General features: G+C 49.0%; 1 protein-coding gene across 4 annotated transcripts in view; it reads left to right on the top strand.

The window, feature by feature from the left end:
- Positions 1 to 12,828, top strand: part of HIVEP3 (human immunodeficiency virus type I enhancer binding protein 3) — a 318,219-nt gene that overhangs the window by 234,691 nt on the left and 70,700 nt on the right. For 3 of the 4 annotated variants that reach the window (XM_015563169.1, XM_015563171.1, XM_015563170.1), the window contains exon 3: positions 10,245 to 10,438. The gene's annotated coding sequence lies outside the window, so the exon portion shown is untranslated. Of the gene's footprint in view, positions 1 to 8,042; positions 8,154 to 10,244; positions 10,439 to 12,828 lie in introns of those variants that run through there. The other variant, XM_015563168.1, reaches the window with a different exon arrangement.

Raw genomic sequence — 12,828 nt, 5'->3', positions numbered from 1 at the left:
CAGGGAAATGGAGACAGGCTTTCCAGGCAGCGAGGACTGCAGGGCGGCACGAAAACTCGGAGCAGGGGAGTCTGACGCAAGCGGGCTCTGTAGGGGAGCACTGCTGTCAGAAGCAGCCTGGCATATTGTGAAGGACATCCCAGTGTAGAGGACTTTCCAGGAGGAGCCACTGAAGGATTTGGTACGGGGACGGCCATTGTGGGAGCTGAGTGTCAGGACAGTTTATCGGGCCGTATGGAGAGAGTGAGCACAGATGCTGTGTGTATTGGTCCAGAGAAGGGGTTGATCACTGGGGTCTTGGCAAAGGTGATAGAAGAGGATTCCATCCATATTGATCAACACTTACTGAGGCTTTAGGCCAGGCCCTGTTCCAAGCATTTGATATGAGTAACTGATTGAGCACCTCCCCCTCCATCCAGGCAGATACTACTGTCATTCCCACTTTACAAATCAGTTCACTGGGGCCCAGAGATATTAGGTGAGTAACCTGCCCCTGGTGACACAGCTAAGAAGTGGAACAGTCAAAATTCGAGCCCAGGAGCCCCTCCTCTGAAATCCCATCTAAAAAAGATGGCTCCTAAAGGGACTGGGCGGATGAAAGGTGGCCCTGCCAGATTCGGCCATTCCTCCCACCTGTCAGACAACCCAGAACGTGGGACTGCCTGCCTGAGGCTGACCAAGGTGCTCCTCACCCCTGCAAGTCGTGCGGGGCCCCACAGGGCCCGATTTGGTTCACTGATTCCAAACAGCCTGCATATAGGTGGTGACGATGTAAATAACTGATGCAATGGAAACTTTCTATGGAAAGAGGTACCCACTCGAACAGCCACAAAGTCCAAAAAAAGGAACAGCAGAGCAGACCCGGAGGGCTCAGCAGCGAAGAGTTTCCTTTGGCACAGCCCTTTCTGTCTCAATGAGACTGAGCCGGGTGGGGGAGGGGCAGCGCTGGCCACGAGTGAGGCAGGTTGGAATCCAGACCAGAAGGCCCTGGGCCACCAGCCTCCCCTGTGAGCTAAGGAAGCAGCCATGTGGAGGCCGAAAGCAATTCTCCTTCCAAACACACACCCGGTTTCACAGTCTCCTCAGTAGGATTGATTCCTGCCCATCCCCACTGTGGGCCCTGGTGGAGGTTCGACCTTCCTGGGGTCTCCGCGTCTCAACCCACTTTTATTTGTGTCCTCCCTGTGAATAAGTTGTGACAGTCCTGTTATGGGATCTGGAATCTTCCTATTTTAGAAGACAAAACCATTGTACATCTAAGTAAAGCTGAAAGGTCAGAAATAGCCAAAGGAGGGAGAAAGTCATTGTCTTGGAAAGTTGACTCCATTATTAATTCTTGCACTGACCCGAGGTATGTATTGGGTCACTGCAAGAATTAAAAAATAGAGTCAACTTGTGTTCCCATTTTAGGGATGAGAAACCGAGACTTGAAGTGTTAAACAACTTAGCTGAGGCCACACAGCAACGGAAACTAGTCATTGTATCTAACGCCGGGGCCTGAGCTCTCCTGCTCTGCAAAGCTGTCCACATCTGTTCTCTAAGCCTGCATGTCCTCAGCTGTCTGCTCACCTGCCCGTCCCAGCAGTGTGTCCATGAGATAATACAGGGCCAGCACCAGCAAATGGTAGGCACCAGCAAATGTTGGTTTCCTTCCTTAGCCCTGTCTCTCTCTACAAACTGGGGAGATGTTCTGAGCCTTCCTGGGGGCAAGTAGCCCAAGTTTGGGGTTCCTTGGGAGAAAGGGCCATAATCACTGATTTTCTGACCCATTTTTCCTTCTAGATCTATAGTACCCTGAGGCAGGAGCCAAGTCTACTTTGCCTTTGCACCCTGGGGTCTAGCCCAGTGGTAGGGAGTGTCTTATCCAAGGAGGCAGCTGGACCTCAGGTGTGGGCCAGTCCAGCGGGCTTTCTGTTGCCAGAAAGACTTCCGGTGAGAGAGGGCCGCCGTGAGGCGTGGCCTGGTATAGCAGGAAACCAATCCTCGAGCCCTGTCTGAGCCCTGGCAGCTCTCAGCACCTCGACCTCTCACACAGCCCCTGGGGTTTCATCTGTGCCTCCCCTTCCTGCTGCTCTTTATTCTCTAGACTCCTGGGCTGGTGCCCTCCTCACGACTTTCAGTGCCTCTCTCGCCCTTCCCTGCAGTGCCTGAAAACCATGACTGTGTTTTCTGCCTAGTCCCAGTACAGAGTGATGGGGCTGGATCTTTCTGCCTCTCACTAAATGGAATCCATTACCCTGCACTTGAAGTTCCTCTTTTTCAATTCTCAATACAAATGGAAATGCGTCACCAGCCGCTGTTTTAAAAACTCTGCTTTTCCTGGAAAACATTTCCCCGGTAGTCGCCAAGCATGGCCTGTCCACAGCAAGGCTCTGAGCTGCGTTGCCTCTCTCTCTGCCCGCTGGCCCAGTTAGGACACCCTACTCCATGGGAGGGAGCAGGTGCTTGGTGGAGAACACAGCCAGAACCAAAGATCCAGAGGCAGCTTCCAGGATGCCCAGTGTCTGTGCAGCGTTCTCAGCCCGAAGTGCAGGCATTTGACGCAAACACAAGCACCCCAGGAAGGTGAGACTCTGAGCCTGATCCCCAGGCAAGGAGGCAAGAAAGCTGGCAGGGCCATCCCCTAAACAGGAGCCAGACAGAGGAGAGACGGACAGAGGGAGCGTGACTTGGAAGGTCACTGAAGAAGAGCGTGGGCATTTACTGAGCGCCGCCTGTATGCTCTCTCACACACTTCGTCTCCTCCCATCCACACAGCAAACCCAGGGAGGGGTAGAATGCTTCACTTTTTACTCATGAGGATAGTGAGGCTCAGAGAGGTGAAATAATGTAGCTGAGGCCACACAGCTATTAATGGGCGAAACCCGCATCTGAACCCAAGTTCTCTGATGTCAGGGCTGACTGTGTGCTGTCCATGTTGCTTCCCCGGGGCAGGGTCAAGGAGGGATGCCAGTGATCCTCTGCACGTCCCCTCCCATTGCTGCGTAGCCCAGTGTGACCCATGGAGATTGATGACTCCGTGTGATTCTGCCATATGTGTTCAGTGTCTTGGGTTGTTGTTTTTGTTTGTTTGTGTGTCTTTTTTATTGATCCAGAGACCACAATAGCAGAAATAAACATTAAAATTGAAAGATTCACCCCACCATGTCCTACCCTAAGCAGATCAAACTCAGCTTCTCCGTGTGCTGGCCCATCAGCAGGTGTCCCAGTCACAGCCCAGGGACAGGCTGCTGTCAGAAGAGCAGGCTGGGCCAAGGAGCCGGACTAACCCACCTTCTCTGGATCCGGGTGTGAGGCCCCACCCGTCTCCTTGCCAGCCCTGGGAAAGGCTGTGCTGTGACCCTGTGAGGTGAGCCCCTGAGGGCAGCTGGGTTTTTCTTTAAGCCCTCATCAGCTGAACTTCCCCTGCAGTGATGACAACCCTAGTGCCCAGGCAGGCAGGATGTGGGGCACTGACCCGCTGCCAGCAGAGGACATGCTGGGATGCTTTGGTTTCACGGGGAGCTGAGAGGGGGGGACGGGCCTCCCCGCTGTGGTTTTGGGTGGGGCTGGCAGAGGAGCTGGCCCTGGTGCTTCCTGCTCTGGGAGGGGCCACCTTGGAGATGGGCCCCTCTTGCCCTGTTTTCAAAACATAAGACACTTTTATATCATTTTTGACAATAAAAGTGATACATGCTTATTGTAAAAAAAAAACCAATAGCAAGCAACACTATAGAAATGTATAAGAAGAAAATGCAGGCTCCAAACCCCACCCACTCCGCAGTCCTGCCCCTGGGTGAGCTGACAGCTGGGTGTTTAGCCTCCAGGTCCTTGGTTAGCATTCACAGCTACACAGATATGTGTGTGCCTGTGATGTTGCTTTTCCCCTTTCTTCACAGCATCCCATTGAGAGAAACTGTTTGCAACTGTGAAATATGCCGGCTCTGGAGTCGGACCCAGGTTCGCCACCTGTCAGGTCTCTTATCTGAATCTCATGTGGGAAATGGGGCTGCCTTCACCCAGCAGGCTGTGAGGGGTCAGAGAGCTCACCCATGAGAAACATTGAACCCCATGTTCAACACATAAAGTCATAATGAATCTCTATTATTGATGGTATATATTTATTTTTAATTCAGAAAAGTTACTATTCCATTACTGTCCCATATGGTGGATCCAGAAGACATATGAAAAGATGTTCAACATAACTAATTATCAGGATCCTGCTGATGGATATTATGTTGTTCACTGTTAACAGTGGCTGCAGTGGTCATGTGTACTAGTATGTTCACATCTGTGTGTAGGTTTGTCTAAAATAATGTGTACATTTTTGTGTGTGCACTTGTAAAGCTGCTGGGTCAACATAAATTTTGGCCACTCCTCTGGAACACTGGGTGGTAACAGTCATTTTCCTCCTTGCCAATCAAATGGAGGAAGGATGGTATTGATTTTCAACATATGTCATTTCATTATTAATGAGGCCAAGCATTTTTGCATATTTATTATACATTTTCATTTCTTGAATAATGATCTGTTTATTTCCTTTCTTCATTTTATTAGCTGTGTGTCTTATTGTTTTATGGGTATTTATTATATACTAGAGGCCCAGTGCACGAATTTGTGCTCAGGTGGGGTCCCTCCGCCTGGCCGGGTATCAGAGCTGATTGGGGCCGGCCAGCCCAGGCAGGGGGAGGGACCATGGGTGGTTGGCCAGCAGCAGGTAATTGGCTGTGGGAGTGCAGTAACCACCAGGGAGCAGCTCCTGCATTGAGCATCTGCCCCCTGGTGGTCAGTGCATGTCATAGCTACCAGCCGGTCATCCGGTCATAATGGTCGCTTAGGCTTTTATATATATAGATTGTGGTGACTGACCCTGTTTTATATATGTTGCAAATATCTTTACATGGTTTGTCATTTGCTTTGGAACTGTTGATGGGACCTTGTGATATATGTAGTGCTTAACATCTTCATGTAGTAAAATGTATTAGTCTTTTTCTGTAAGAGCAGTGAGGTCCAGTTCAGGCTTTGAAAGTTACTTTCCAACATTAAATCATAATAATAATCTAGTAGTTCTGGCATTTTCGTGGATTTGCTTATATGTCCTGTTTATATCTTTAACCCAAATAAATTTCTGTTTGGATGTGGTGCTTGTACTATATTTAAAATAGGATCCTCCGCCCTCTCACTCTGTATCCCATTTTGTCATACCTGCTTGTTTGTCTGCTGCTCATCTCCCCTGGCTAGACCCTCAGCTCTACCAAGGCACAGGCCTTTTCTGTTCTGGTTACTGCTGTGCCCAGAACAGTGTCTTATACATAGTAGGTACTTAACAAATATTTGTTGAATGAATAGACAGAGAGTGATTACAGCTCTCCTATTGAAATCATCCATTCTTTCTCTGGTAATTTAGAATTCCATCTTTGACAGCCTTTTCTGTGTCTTCTATCATTATTGGTCTATTGAGGTTTCTTTCCTCTTCTTCAGTTTTTACAATTTATAATTTTTGAGAAAATCATCAAGTTTCAAATTCTTTGACAACAGGTATGTATCAGATTCTCTTAAATTTTAAAAAATGGTCATACACATGTTTCTATTACCTTTGTTAATGGTTATTTGTGGCTTTGCTCTCTGCTGCTAATCAGATTAGCCAGAGGTTTTTCCATTTTATTGATCACAGAGAACCAGTTTGAGGCTTAATATTTCTTTTATTGCAGCTGCTGGACTTGTCTCATTATCGTGTGTTTTTGTTTTCAACTTTATTCATTTCTTCCTTCTAGGTCATTTTGGTTTAATTTATTGTTTTTCAGCTTCTTGGTTTAGATGCTTAATTCACTGAGTTTCAACCTTATTTTATCATAAAAACATTTAAGTTTTGGGTCTTTTTCCTCTAAATGAAGCTTTGGTTACATTCCACAGATTTTTAAAAATGGGGTTCCACTGTTGGGCGTTTATACATAGTCTACAATCTCAGTCTTGCTGTCCTTTTTGACTCAAGTTACTTAGAAAAGCATTTTAAGTTGTCATGGATATCGGTTACTTTTTTTTTACTTTTGCTACTTGTTCGTTTCTAATTCTATTGCACTGAGAACTGAGAGTGTAGTGTATGTATAGGAATTTGAGATTTTCTTGGCATCTAGCATGAGGACATTTGAGAAAAGGGCGTTTTCTCTGTTCTTGAGTGCATATGAAGTTAGGCTTACTATCTTCACACCCTCCACAGTTTTCACTGGAGGTTCCTTGTACCATCAAATCTTGAGTAATGTGCTCAGCCTGCCCTGTTGTTTTGCCTTCTTCTTCTGGTTTTGAGAAGGTATCATTTCATATGTTTTATGGGCCTGTTGTCCAGGGTGAAGGTAAAGGTTCATGATACTTGTATCTTCCTGGAAAAATAGACCTAGTAATGTCAAATGCCCCTTTTTATTTTATCCGACATTTTTGCATTTTGGCTGGTATTAACATTGACTTTCCTGCCTTCTTTTTGTTACCATTTTGCCTATTCCGCGCTTTGCCATTTCTTTGCTTTGAACCTTCCTGTGTTGATGTGCTTTAACTGCCTCACTTCCAAACAGCATGTGGCTGGAGGTGTAGAGTGATTTAATTTATTCACATTCTTGTGTTTATTGATGTGTGTGGTCTTTCTTTATCTTATTTCATGTCTTTTTCTTAATGATACTTTTTTCATTCCTGTCTAGTTTTCCCTTTCCTAACTCTTGCTGAATTACTTGAATTTTCTTTGTTACTCCCCTCCCTCCCCGACACACAGTGGTTTAAACGGTCTGTAACTTATTTTTCTTCTAGAAATGGTTACCCTTAAATGAAAACTTCAAGCCCATACTTCTCTATTAATGTTAAGAATTAAATGGTGTCTATTTCCCAACAAGATGAGGCCATTACTATCAACATTTGTTTAGATCTGACTGTACATGTTTCTGCTGTGTATCCTGTTTCCTGTGTATCCTGTCTTGCCCTTTCTTGAATGACTTATTCTGATACAACTTTTATTTGGTTGGAGTAATTCCTTGAGTAATTTTGTTAAGATAAGTGGGTGGCATACTATTTTTAGTACTTCTCTCTTTGGCTTTGAGACTTGGCTGAGTAACGGATCTCGGGGTTTAACTCTCTTTCCTCAGAGCTCTGTAGTCTTTGCTCTGTTGCCCTCTAGCAGTAGGTGATATGATGTCAAGTCCAATGTCAATTTGATTCTCAAAGTTTTTGTAGAGACTGTCAGAGATGAAGCTAAGTTTATTGCTCTCCATGGAGCCATAGCCTTATGTCTGGAGGAACAGGGTGAGGTGGGGACTTGCTGATTGGAAGTCCCTAAAATGGGGTATGTGGGAGTGATGGAAAAAAGGAGGGGAATTTTTGAGGCAAAGCAATGAATTCAATCAATCTTAGGGCACACACTTTTTTAAAATCCTTACTGGAGGATATGTTTATTGATTCTGAGAGAGAGAGAGACATCAATGTGAGAAACACTGATTGGTTGCCTCCTGTACAAACCCTGATCGGGGATTAAACTCACAACCTAGGTGTGTGCCCTGACTTGTAATCGAACCCACAACCTTTGGTGTGCAGGACGATGCTCCACCCAACTGAGCCACCCAGCTGAGGCAGGGCACAAACTATTGATTGAAGAGTTAATGGGTCTTTAGAAGGTTTCTGTAACATACAATCAAGCCTTTTGCCAGGGCTAGTCTCCTGGAAGAGGAAAGGCATGCTAATGAAGGCAGTGTGAGGATCTGTGATGACTCTTCCCCCCTCCCCACTCCACTTTAGTTTCTTTGGAAACTTGAAGGATTCACTCATTATCCTTGGATTTTAGGGGTTCCATCAGCCTGCCCTGCCCTCGCTCCTGCTGCCTCGGAGGGAGCCTCCTGGGTGTTTGGCAGGTGGGCCTTGCCCTGCCCTTGTTGGGCGAGGCTGACTTAGCTCTGATTAGATTTTCTGTCACTGCCACCCATCTGCTTTTCCTCAGACTTGCTGGCCAGCTGGCGCTACTATGGGTCTGTTCTTATTCGACATTTCTCTCTATTTCAGCAGGGTCTGGAGGAGAGGCAAACAAATGGGCTCAGTTTCCCATGTGGAGCCTCGGGTGTGTGTACCTTTTCAGGGTGGTGGGGATACAGCGTGTCCACCACCTCTCCCACCTGCCACTGGAAGCCAGGGGTGGCATTCAGGTGGTTCTGGCCTCCCTCATGGGTGGGAGTGCGGCGGCTCCCTCCCTCCACCTCATCCCATCCTCTCCTTGAGCCACACCCCTGGTCTGACTGCATTACCTCACTGACTAAAACAATTCGGTGACCTCACTCCACTGTAAGACCAAGTCCAGGCTTTCCCATATACCAAGCTTTTCCCTGGCCCAACTCTCCCCTTGTGAGCGATCACTGCCCCTCACCTCCTGCCAGTGCACAGCAGGCATTTCTTACACATTTGGCCCGTTCGGGGTCTCCTGTCTACTTACACGGGTCGCTTTGTTTGAAATACCCTCTTCCTCTTTCTGTCACATGCTCAGGCACCATCTGAATGGACTACTCTCTTCTTTCTGCCTTCACCAGGGGGTAGCTTAGAGCCAGTGACCCTGGAATGCATCCCATGGCCCCTTACCCCTATGTGATCCCCTTGAAGGTAGGGGCTGAACCTTTGCTGTCTTGTATTCTCAGCAGCTGTCGCCAGGCCTGACCCAAATAAGCTGTTAAATGAATGAACAACCGAATTAGTTTCTAAAGAGAAGTGCTCTACCCTGACTGTGTACGAAGGCATCATACCAGGCTCTAGGGGTGGGGGGTGAGTCAGACCCACCCCGCCAAGCTGTGTGTAGTCCACACAGGGTGCCAGACTCCTGGGGGCACTGTCGTTGATCTCGAAAGGCACAGCAGCTGTGTTCTGGGTGCTCCGGGGAGGCGGGACCTGTGTCCAGTTTGGGGGAGCTGAGTGCGTCTTGAGGGAGGAAGGGCAGGATTTGGCCGGGTGGATACAGACATGGCCATGAGGGGAGGGAGTAGCGTTTTATCAAAGATTTGGTGGTGGGAAATTGTGGACTGTTTATAGAATAGCATGTTCTGAGATGTCAGTGTTTCTACCCTGGGAGAGATCGAGAACAGAAGTTTTTAGTAAGAATTGAGATGGAGTGGAGGGTGTGAGGTTGGATCTGGGGAAGGTGGGAAACCGTGGAGTGTGAAGAGCTTGGACAGCAGGATCAGACAATGATCAGGAGCCGCAGAGCAAGTTCGGCCGCACTCTGTGGTGGCCCGCTGCTGTTCTGGTGTGTGGGTGGGACATGGCTGGCTGGGTTTGAGAGCATCAAGTGTGGGGCGGGAAGCCGAGGACTTCGATTACCCATCTGTCCATAGAAATTGGTAGGCTGTGCCAGTGAGAAGTGTGGTGCCCTAGAGAAGGAAGGTGGCAATGCCCCAGGCCTGGGTGCAGGCTACTCCAGAAGTAGATTGCCAGCCCACTCTGGTGCAGTGATAGTATCCATAGGAACCACACTGGCCAATCCACGTGCCAGGTTTGGTCCAGGCCCTCTACAGCAAGCATGTCAAACTCGCGGCCTGCGGGCCGCATGCCTCATTTATTTCACCCATGTTAGCCTTTGCCTCATGGGCCGCATGCCTCCTTTATTTCACCCATGTTAGCCTTTGAGTTTGTCAGGTTTGCTCTATAGGTGCTGAATCTTTAAAACCTTGGGGGTACTTGCCATTCTTAGCCCCTCTTTTTCAGACACAGCCAGGCTCAGCCACAACCCAAAACCACAGAGGTAATGAATAGAAGGGCTGGGACTTGAACCCAGGTATCCCGGCCCCAGAAGCCACATTGTCACCATCACACCACTCTGCCTCCAGCAGACAAACCAGAGTGCAGTCCCAAGTGAGCAATGTGGATGTGACACCACACCATACTCCACTGAAACAACTCGGGTTTCTCTCCTATTTTCTTATACAATCTAACAACAACCTGGCAAGTTGATTTCTGAAAACTGATGCTTACTCATTCATTCATTCATCCAGTAATTGTCCAGCTCCTGCCCTGAACCTGCCTACTCTACCGGTGAAGAGGTGGAGCTCAGGGAGGTTAGGAGGAGCTGGTACAAGGTGGCCACCAGGCTACACCGTCTTCCCTGGGGAACTGGGGGTCTAGCCCTGCACCAAGACAAGCAGCTTGGGAGGAGCTGGGCACCTGAGCCTCCTGGGACCAGGTAGAGATTGCTCTGTATCTAAAGAAGTTGACCAAGCAAACTCCTTGACCATGTGTTTCAACCGCCCCTGCAGGATTTGAGACACAAACCCGGCAGCCTCGAACTAGTTCATGGAGGAGCCGCAAGAGACACTGTCCAGGCAAGCTCTCCCTTGGAGAGGGAAGAGCAGAGCGTGAGGGAGGGAGGCGCAGGAGTGGACATGAACGCTGGTTTTCAACGAGAACAGCGTTTCAGTTTTGGTCATCGGAAGTGGTGCCTGCAGCACAGGTAAGAAATGGGCAGCGCTGAAAATGCTCGCTGGGGAGCCATTTGGGTTTTTCTTGCATAAGCTTGCTAGTGTCCATCTGCTTTGAAATGTATTATTTTTGTTGTTGTTATTGCCTTCTGTCAGCCTCTGTGGTAGCCAGACGTTCTGGGGACTTCCTTGGCCAGGAGTAGAGACCTTGAGTGCAGGCATTCTTTCACTGCCTCATGCTGTGTCCTCCAAGTGCAGTCTTGGGTCCTCAGTTCCTCAGTTTCCATTCTGTCCCTGGCAACAACTCCTCTCCAGGGAGCACAGCCTCCCCGCCCGCCCCACTGTGTCCTGCTCTCCAGAGCTCCCCCTCCTCTTTGCCTCTCCCCACCCCCCATCCATGAAGGCTCTTGTCACCCACTCCCTGGTCAGAGGAGCCCAGTGGGTGCTGAAGACTGAGCATCATCTCTTCAGGGCCCACCCCTTTGTTACGAGTTGAAAGGATGTCAGGTTCAGGGCCGTGGCTGCACTAAGAATCACCTGGAGAATTCCTTAAAGTTCCAGTAGCAGGGCCCGAGCTCCAGAGATACTTACTGAGCTGGCCTGGGAAGCCCCCAGCGTTAGGGTGTGTGTGTGTGTGTGTGTGTGTGTGTGTATGTGTGTGTGTGTGTGTGTGTGAGAGAGAGAGAGAGAGAGAGAGAGAGAGAGATCTCTTTTGTTCTTCAGGTATGTGTGATGGTTTCAGGTTAGAAGTTCAGGTTAGGTGTGTGGTGTAGAAGCTCACTGGGTTGGAAATATGTCTTAGATGTTTTTTCTGGCTGTAGGTGCATCAGAATTGACAAAGACAGGGATGAGGTGGGGTGGGATTGTCAGGTTAAAAAAAAAAGAAAAAAAGTTGACTCCCTGGCCCACCAATGCTCTGTGAATTAGACTGTCTGAGGAGTGAGGATACAGAGACCTGTATTTTGATTCTTATACAGCAAGGCCTGGCCTCTGGGCCTCCTACCGGGGTCTCTGGAAGGCTAGTCCTGTGGACACGGCTCTGAGCCCCAGGGGCTGCTTCCCAGCCCAGTGTGTGGTCAGCATCCCCTTCCCTCCAAGCGAAAGTTTTCTCATGGCGAGGAGAGCAGGCCTTAGACAACCCTCAGAGATGACATCACTGTAGCCTGAACTGTGGGTGCCAGGCCCAGGCCTCTGCCCATTGGACGAGGCTGTGAGCAGGGTTTTCAGTGGAGGGAGAGGAATCATTCCCTGGACTCTGAGGAGGCCCTGGGCATCGAGCCTCATTTTTATTTTTATTTTATTTTATTTTTTTAAAAGAAGTTCAACTTCTTTTTTTAATATATTTTATTGATTTCTTACAAAGAGGAAGGGAGAGGGATAGAGAGTTAGTAACATCGATGAGAGAGAAACATTGATCAGCTGCCTCCTGCACACCTCCTACTGGGGGTGCGCCTGCAACCAAGGTACATGCCCTTGACCGGAATCAAACCTGGGACCTTTCAGTCCACAGGCCGACGCTCCATCCGCTGAGCCAAACTGGTTAGGGCGAGCCTCATTTTTAGAGGCTGTTTGATGTGGTGCTTAATGAAGGCTCTGGGACTCCCCAAGCTCCAATCCTAGCCCCAGTAGCTGCTCAGTCCCTCTGCCTCATCTCTCTCACTTATAAAATAGGAAAGTTGTGGTGCCTACCTCACGGGGCTGCTGTGCAGTACAGGTAAGGCCCCTAGAACGATGCGGGGCACACAGCAAGGGCTCCCCAAACATGAGCAGCCCCATTGACTCACAGGCAGCTGGACCGCCACCCCGTCCTGCCAGGAGCAGTGCTGTGACGTGTCTGCCGGGCTCTGCCCTTGGGTCAAGGTGCCTGAGTTCCTGAGAGTTAGGGTGAAGAAAGGGCCGGCACTGCACATGGGCCCTGACACTTTACACTTTACAGACAAGACTAGGTCCTGCAGAAAACCCGGCGCAGCTGGTCCCATTGCCCCTTTTGTGAAAATAAGGAAAAGCATGAAGAGGTGCAGTAAGTTAAAGATGGTCGCACAGCTAACAAGGAGCAGAGCCTCTGGTTACAAAAGACCCAGTAGTTCTTCTCCACCAAGATTCGTCCTGAGGAGCCCTAACAGCATCAAGGATGCCCCCCACTCCCACAGGAATGTCTACATGTCACAGGCATCAATAGAGCTGGAATGAATGGGTCCCCTTTCCTCGGCATCCTGGGATGATTTCTCATGGGGCCTCAATTTAGCATTTATTTCCTCTGCACATATCAGTTAGATCGTGGGTCTCCTCCATGGGCAGTCTCAGGACAGAGCTGGGCTTATTCAGCTAGGGGTGCCGTGGGTACCTGAGAAACCGCTGAGGGATGCAGGCAGAGACGGGGGGAGCTGTCCTGGGCAGATTGGAAGAGGAATCCTCCCCAGAC

The sequence above is a fragment of the Myotis davidii genome, unplaced genomic scaffold (assembly GCF_000327345.1).
Source record: "Myotis davidii unplaced genomic scaffold, ASM32734v1 scaffold458, whole genome shotgun sequence".
Lineage (NCBI taxonomy): Eukaryota > Metazoa > Chordata > Mammalia > Chiroptera > Vespertilionidae > Myotis > Myotis davidii.
The sequence above is the reverse complement of the archived record's forward strand: the minus strand, read 5'-3'. Positions and strand labels throughout refer to the sequence as shown.